Raw genomic sequence first — 9,217 nt, forward strand, 5'->3', positions numbered from 1 at the left:
AACAAAACTCTCAACTCTCATGCATCCTTATTTTTCCTACCAATTTATACATGAACTACTATTGAACTACAAAAGCTCAAAGACAATATAATGTGTGGGTATATATTTTTTTTTTTATATATTATTGTTTTATATATTATTTTCTTCATTTTGTACTTTTTTGTACTTCTTTGTAAAAAAACATTTTCATTCTCCTTCTTGATAATTTGCTTCATCGCAATGAAAACCGGTTAGAAAGAATCTTCATTAAATTATGCTCCCAGTTCAGCATTCTGGCTTTTTTACATTTTCCTATTATTTCTCCACGTGCGGTTAACACAACCCCACTATTTACTGACATATATATATATGTATATATATATGGAGAAATTGAGAGGGAAAGAGAGAGATAAAAACACACACATATATATGTATATATATGTATATATATTATGTACTGCTCCATGATAGAAAATTCAACAAAATACGTACTCTACCTAATGAGAGATAAATATTATTTAATTACAGGGCACAACCCATGTATTTAAGCGCTACTAATGTTTTCATATGTTGAGAAATAGTGAAGCATATTTTCAAGCGCAATCTACATATCATAACAAATAATACAAGAAAATCGAATAAGTTGCGAAGGCAGCGTATACAAGAGGCAGAAAGTAAAAAAGAAAAAAACACGAGAAACGGAAAATGGAAGACGAAGACTCGAAAACTAAAATTTAAAAAAATAAAATGAAAAAATAAAAAGTAAAACGATAAAAGCTCTATCCACCTTAGACGTTAAATGATAAAGCGGGAAAGATATCAAGTCAGTTAAAAATACACGAAATTTTCCAAATTTTCAAAATATATTTATACAAATGCTTACGACCACTGAAAATGTCTGACCTATAGATCAATAACGATTTAGGGATCTAAAATCTAAACAGGATCTCCGTTCTTTCAGCTAAACAAAGCCTACATTTATTCTGTCCATTCACATATATTATGGATTTCCCAATTAATTTCCCTTTAATCACATGTGGTGTTTCGTTATCTTATATAGTACATACGTAGTTTGTCGACTCAGTAGCTTTAATTTTGTCACAATGTCGGAAGGGCGCTATGTGATTGGCATAGCGATATTTAAATCTACCTTCACAAAATCCAAAATAGGTCTTCTTATAATTTGTATATGTTGTGTTGAAATTCTGACACACCTGTGGGATAGCAAGTCAACTGTCCTAAAGAATATATAGGCGCATGCGCATTGGAAGTGAAATTCAGCGCGGTATGCGCTAAAACAGTACCATACATCTTTTATTCTGTTCAAGTCGTAGACGCTGTTATAACAAGGTTCTGAGTTCCCGTAAGTCACTCGTTTGATTCATGTAATTTTAACGTTTTCCTATTGTTTTGTGTTTTTCTGCACTACTTTTGCTGCCTCGATTGAAGGAGAAAGCGCTGTGAATGCTGGGATGGACTATGAGAGTCCTAGTTCATCCCCTATGACATCGTCCGAGAAGGACCCAAGAAGAAGTCTGGAGAGGATTGCTAAAGTAATGGAAGAAAATGAAGTTTGCAGCTGCGGCTGTTGATAAGAAAGAAAGAAGAAATCTCTATCAATTAAAAGGAAATGCAAGAACACAAACGAATGTTCAAGAGAGAAGGACACGAGGCGAAGGTGTCACCCACAAACGACAACACAAGATTTATCAAGGAAAGAAATATCACATACAGTACATATAACCCGAAATTCAAGAAGTGTGGGGGATAGTGGAAAGAAAAAAATACAAATAGAAAAAAAGCATTAAGACCCATCTGGCAGGACATTACCTACCTTGCCAGAGAGTCGAAGTTCGCGACAGTTCAGGTAAGGTTTATTATCGAGGCGATAGGCGGTATCATTCTGCGACCTCCATAAAGACAGACGAGGTAGTACTCCTTCCTATCTACCTGGGAAGGCGTGCATCCGTGGTAATAGTGGAGGGAATAACTCTGGAGGTGGACTTAAACTAGAACTAGAAAATAACGCCAATTTTAATAGGCTTTGAGGAAAGGCTGGTGTTGAGAGACTTGATGAAAGTCACAGACGTGCGAGACAACTCCGTACACATCTCGTTCAGAAGCGATAGATATGAATGGTTTGCGATTTTTGTGGATTCTCAACACCAAGTACCTGAACAAAGTCGGTTAGAACTAAATGGCCAGTCTGAAAATCCCGGAAGTAGAAACAGTACTCTACTGTATTTATTTTTTATTCTTATATTTTTTTTATATATATTTCATTTTAAATGCAGAACAACACCACACAGGAATCGGTGTAAGCTTAAATAATAAACGGCGATAGGTGAACCGCGATAGGGGAAACTCGATAGGGTTAAGGTTTTCTGTATATGAATAGTTTTATAACATTTTGATTGAACGCCACGATGACAAATACGGAAAAAATAGATTTATATATGCATTAGAAGCAACGCTAGTATCGGAAACATAATATATATATATATATATATATATATATATATATATATATATATACACGCACGTACATAATTGTGTGTATGTGTGTGTGTTTAATGCATTTGAAAACCAATACTTTATATAGAGGATGCCGCTGAGAAATATGTTTACTTTCTATATGCATTCACTTAGAGAAGCACATATAATAGAATACAACGATAAGCGTATTTTATATGTGTTATTATACGTAGATCATTATGTTGCCGTTCTCCAGCTTGTAATCACAACCGATCACATATTTGCCGGGTTGAGATATGATTAATTTGTAGACTGTAAAGATTCTATAGAAATTGGAACTACAGAATAAATTGTAAGCATATTTAACATTCTTTAAATCGCAATATTGAAATGCACACACTCACACACGCACATGTATATGCATATGTAGAAGAATATATGTACGTGTGTCTGCCGGTAGCACACTGGGTCGCGTAAAAAGAGGTGTGGTTTCATGTCCCACACGTACGAGAAAACCTCCTTATATATGTATGTATGTATGTATCTATGTACACCCACATATATAATTATATAGATATATTGTTTGAGGTTAATTTGAAGTTTGGCATTTTGGGCTCATTCCATTGGTCGGATAAGCCAGTTAATGCAAAACATGAAGGGTCATTCGAAGTAATATTATTGTTAAAGTTTATTCTACAGAATGTATAGACGCCTAACATGAGAGATGTTTTGATTTTCGATATATTGGTGAAAAACATTAACACGACCCAACCACCAATGCACCCAGCCTTACACACACTTAAACTCACTCGTTCACGCACACACAGACATACACGAACATACACAAGCACAGACACAGATATGTATGTAAAGACTTGGTAATGAAGTAAGTAATTTGTATGTGATATGTCTTATCGACTAGAGCACTTTTCGAGTAGACATATTTCGCTATCGACCTCAACAATATTCGATGAATCAATAGCAAGCATTATTGACTTTAAATATATATAACAAGCGCTCTAAGAATTTTAATGGAATATACACCATATAGACATGTTATTATCATAAAGATGCACGTATATAGAAACATACAATTGTGGACAACTAGGTGTGGGTTACCTCCCCATAAATCAATCTCATACGATCGTGTTTGTTGGAACATAGGTACTGAGAACTATGTCCCCGACATATGACTACCGATATACATTTACAGGTATTATACAACTCTCTAACATTGTGTTATCAGAACACAAGCTGCACACATAACAAGAAAATGTCATTGATGGCTATCATTCTAAAAAGCTTACCCAATAAGATTAAACTTTACTGAGTTTTCACACCGAATATTTGTCCTCACATAGTACGATGTGGTAATGGAACAGGTAAATCACTTCGATGCAACAATCACTGGGGGTTCCGTGGAATTGACATAGATGATGCCATTTACATTATAATTACCTTTTCATATATGTCGTCGGTATTTGGCCTACCAAAGACACTAGTACATACAATTAAATATATAAAAGAGAGAATCCTAAGGAGTCAAACATCAAAATCTTCAGTGCTGTAGCGAGTTACACCACACGTAGCTTAAAAGTATTGCGAAGAAATTCTCCTGTCAATTTGAATAAAATGCAAGCTTATCAAACCACGAACATTGGTCTGGGACACAGAAAAGTAATCATGCAGAGTAGCTGAAATGACTTGTCGAGAAATTGTCAACGTAATGTTAACGCTAAACGAAAATGAAAATATCTAAGCCAAACTGATGAGCTATCTGCAGTAACACACACCGCAAAATACTTTTCTAATTCAATTCAATTAATGGTGTATTTACATGATAACAAATTCAATAGCAACCATAAATTCCCACGAATGTAAAAATTGATGCACAAACACAAGTATTTTCAAGCTATCAAAGGCAGTATCAAGATGTGTAAAATATCCGAGAACTTTAGCGTGCATTCAAATCTACATTTATGGTGATATCCATACTAGTGACCACCAGGTGTCCCCGTGTACCTATATATGTATATACACACATACAGTTCTACAGGCATACTTCTATGCATAAACGAATATAAACAGTATTGCATACACCAATCACGCACTTACGTCACCTCAAAATTTTAATGAAAGAATTTGGTACATTATCTTCTGCTGGGTGTGGTTAAGAAATTCGCCTTCGATATGTGTGGTTTCTGTTCCAGTAACACTTTCGCAAATAGTTCAGCACTTACTCCTCCACCACTTGAAAACCTCTGATGGTTTGTGTACGTTCCTTTAACGTAGGAGTTTAGCAAAGATACCGATAGAACAGCTACCATACAGTGTATATGTACGTACTGCTGTCAATTTATATGAATAACCATGCAAGGAGTTGCTCCAACAAGGCCGAAGTTTTATGAAACGTATAAATATAAGAATAGGAATAATACTTTACATCTCTTCGAAAATATACTACGAATTTGTTACATCCCGTAGAATTTAATATGTACTTAACACTGTTAGATATTGTAAAGTACTAAATGTCACACCTCTAAATTAAAGTTAACTTCAGACTTAAGCATATAACAGGGAATATAAATATGACAACTTATTACAAGTGAAGTTTAATCAAGGTGCCAAGTTCTATAAACATCATTTTGTGGAAAATATATCTAATGGAACTATCTACAAGTTTCTTATTTTATAATTTAGAGAATGTAAAACTACGAATGACTTGACTGCGCTAAAATTATTCTGTCATACATATATATTGTAATGTAATTATGCTTTTAACCTAAAGTGCTCTGTTACTGGCCAGACTGTAGTCATCATTACACGGAATAGAATTTAAAAAAAAAACATTTATAAACTTATTAATTTGAAACTTATAATAAGAATTGTGAAAAGATAATAATAAAACACCGAATTTATTTACTGAAATTGTCACATTTAATAGTCTACCGTTATATATTGAAGAAGAAATTGTCATTATTTCTGAAAGTAAACTATGTGTCCGTTGGCTGTACAAGAACGCCAATGCGATGAGGATGTGATAGATATATGAAAAATACGACAAAATGATGTGAGATATTAGTATTTAGTAACGACGTATAACAAATTTGGATTGTATTACATTTTCACCATTCAACGATGACGCGAGGTCAGTTAAATTGTAAGTAGCTGAACATTACAAGTTCACGTGTACTTTTATACTTATTCGTAGGCAGAAATAGCTTAGTAGAATTTAACGCAACTAAAGTCCTGTAAAACCCATTGGAAATTTTCTATACAATTTCTATCTAACTGCTTTTGATTCATAAGCTATGACTCGTAGCAGAAGAGATAATGTTTGACTGAAACCGGTGGCTGATACTGTACATTTATATAGCAATGTAGAATATAGTAGCTACTTCTTACGAGTGGAACCCGCGGATATTTCACGGAATTATTCGAAATCTTATTGGGTTATTTCTGAAACATTTATCCAAAATTCCTGAAAGCCTAGCTTGTGGTGTGTCTGTATCAAATGACAGTCACTCAACTGCTAATTATTGAAAAGGGAAAGAAATTTGAATACAATGATTACTTAATGTACTTTATATATACACTTTATATACTTTATGCACAATTTTATAGACTTAATACACTCCTTTTTGTTTCGGTCTTTGGTTTTCCCTTCAACCAATCATGTGACGACGTTATAAACATGTTAAATAACGGAGGAAAAAAACTCTCTACCACCCATCCTTCCTCCTTTTTCTATCTATCCTTCCCACTGTCTTCTCTCTCCTCCTCTCCCCACTTCAATCAATGACGTGGATTAATAAAAATTAACAGCGAAATGTAATAAACGATGGTGTCCTGAAAAAATTACTCATTTAAATGTAGCTGTAGCTTTGCAATCATTATAAAATTTACAGGTTCAAGTCGAAAGCAAGCGCAGAGAAAATGAGTTTTATAGTCAGGCAAAAGAAAAAAAGTTTTCGAGAAATGACAACTGCAAAATACGTAGCACAAGTGAAAATTGGTTATCGAAAATATGAAATTAAGAAATACTATGCCGATAATATATATCATAAAATGCATACCAGGGCATGTAAACTGATATAGCAATTACGCAACTCACAAATTAGCAATAGATTGTAGCAAAGAAAAGTATAGGACAAAAAGAAATATAGTGACCAAAGTATTCAAGACCGGCGGCGTGGCTGCGAACCAATGGCAGCACCAATAAAAGATATACAATAAATATAGATAAGAATATAACAAATTTACTATCATTAATTAAATATGTTATGTCTCAAGCTGCAGATATCTAGAACCTTCGGAAGATCTCTGCACGACTGCTACTAGGCAGCTACTCAACGGTCATTCGACCGTCAGACCACTACTCAACTCCTACCACGGACAGACTACCTCTATTTATAAGTCTTGGTCGAGCCTACTCTATTCGCTTGGGGGCGTCGACACAACAAAATAAAAAAGAAATTATTCAAGATATGTTGGTAGGTGATACTTAATCTCACTTACCAACTTATTTTGAATGTTTAATTAAATATAGTTAAACAAAAGTTTAAAGTGTATATACAGTTCAATAATATTTTAACCAGATATATTTAAAAGCTGAGTTTACTAAACATAGGAATCATCTAAAATGTTATGCTCCACATCTGACCTCATTTTATCAATCTTTTGTTTTTCAAATATGGAACCTTGTTTTAGAAGTCCACATCTGCTTCATTTATACTCTATTCTTTGCTGTCGTGTTTCTGCTGAACTTTACCACCTCCCCTCCTAATTTATCCCCAGGCAGGGGAGGTAATCAGGTGGATTTTTCTGACTTCTTATTCTCATTTTCTGACATCTTATTCTCATTGCCATCTCATACACTTCACGTTTTCTTTATTGTTTCCTCTCACTTTCCCCATTGTGTTTCCTTAACCACCCGGAAATATATCTCTCTGGCGAAAAGTTCTACCCAAAATTATTTATGACCTTCCTCACTGCAAATTCATTAATTACGTATTTCGGCTAAGTATACAGCTAAAATGTCGAAACAGATCATCTCTAATTACTTGAGATGATACTGTTAGCTATAAGATCACATGTACTATAACATTCCTCTTACTAACTGTGTGGTCTATTAATTTAACGCGTGAAACAGTAAACTTGATGAAATAAAGTATATTCTGCCTTCATTTTCTTTTGTCTAATATTTTTGTAATAACTTCTCGGAAAAGGGAGATAAGGACAGTTACTTTCAATATCTAAGGTTGATTTTGAAAGATATAATTTGTATTCTAATATTTATTACTGAATCACGACATTTATCCAACTAGTCAACATATAACGTATGCATGCATGCGTGTGTGTGTGATAGTGTGAGCTGATGTATGGGTGTATATCCATGTATGTATGTGCAAATATTCATATATATTATCACCCCTGTAGGCAAAGTGATAACAGAAGTTTGCGAAAGGTGACTTCAAAAGGAGTAGAAATATCTTTATGAATACCTAAGGCAGTGAGATGGCAGAATCGTCAACACGCCGGTCAAAGTGCTTAGAGGCATTTCGTCCGTTTTTACGCTTAGAGTTCAAATTCCGCGGTTGTCAGCTTTGCAATTTATCCTTTCGGGCTTGATGAAATAAGTACTAATCGACTACTGGGATCAGTAAAATCAACAATCCCATTCACCCAAAATACCAGGCCTTGTGGCAATAGTAAAATGGATTTTTACGATAGTCAACGCTCTAAATGTTCTGCATGACACAACCCCCAAATTAAAGGTTATATTGCTGTCCACTACGAATATATTACTACTACTCTTATTCTTGTATATGTCATACTTGTTGTCTTTACTGACATTAACGTTGTTAATATTTCATCCCGAGGAAGGCATCGAGCTGGCAGAATTGTTCGCCAGACAAAATACTCAGTGACATTTCGTCCCTTTTTACGACCTGAGTTCAAATTCAACTTTGGTCGACTTTACACTTAATTTATCGGTTTCGCTAAAAATAAATATCCGTTGAACACTGCGGGTGTTCAATGTTATCGACTCACTCGCCTAAATGTGCTGACCTTGTGACAAAATTTTTCAATTAATATTTTATCCTGAAAAAGACGGTATTCTGGTAGAATGGTTAGCACGCTGCGCAACTGCTCAGCAGCAATTCGTCCGTGTTAACAATCTGTGAGCATTCTGAGTTCAAATTCCGGCGAAGGTGCTTTTGCATCTCAATCTTTCGGGTTTAGTTAAATAAGAGCACTAGGTTCAATGTTATCGATTTATCCTCCCGCACAAACTTGCTAGCCTTGTCTCAGATTTGAAACTGATATTTTATCCCGAGATCATCCTTGTAGCTTGATCTATTTCCGCTGTGTGTATGCTATATTTTATTCAAGCATTTAAAATGTTGTTACATAGCATACATAGACACCGCTGTATTTCGTAAATGAAAAAAAATGTTTATGGAAGATTTCATTACTACCTCTAGCTAGTTCAATGAGCCTGGACATGAACCGTTGTATAATTTGTATATTCACGTGTGTATATAAAGACAATACATATTATGTGTAATTCATGATGTCGTGATATTAGAAAAAAACGAATGTTTCAAGGAAAGTGAAACAAACTGTATTTTACTTTAAAATATTTGCTTACTTTTCAATAGTGAATGTCTACATCAACACATATTTACACACGCTTACTTACGTACATACATAGACAGTTATATAGAAGTGTGTCAGTGAATATATATATATATATATA

This window comes from Octopus bimaculoides, chromosome 19 (assembly GCF_001194135.2).
Source record: "Octopus bimaculoides isolate UCB-OBI-ISO-001 chromosome 19, ASM119413v2, whole genome shotgun sequence".
Classification (NCBI taxonomy): domain Eukaryota; kingdom Metazoa; phylum Mollusca; class Cephalopoda; order Octopoda; family Octopodidae; genus Octopus; species Octopus bimaculoides.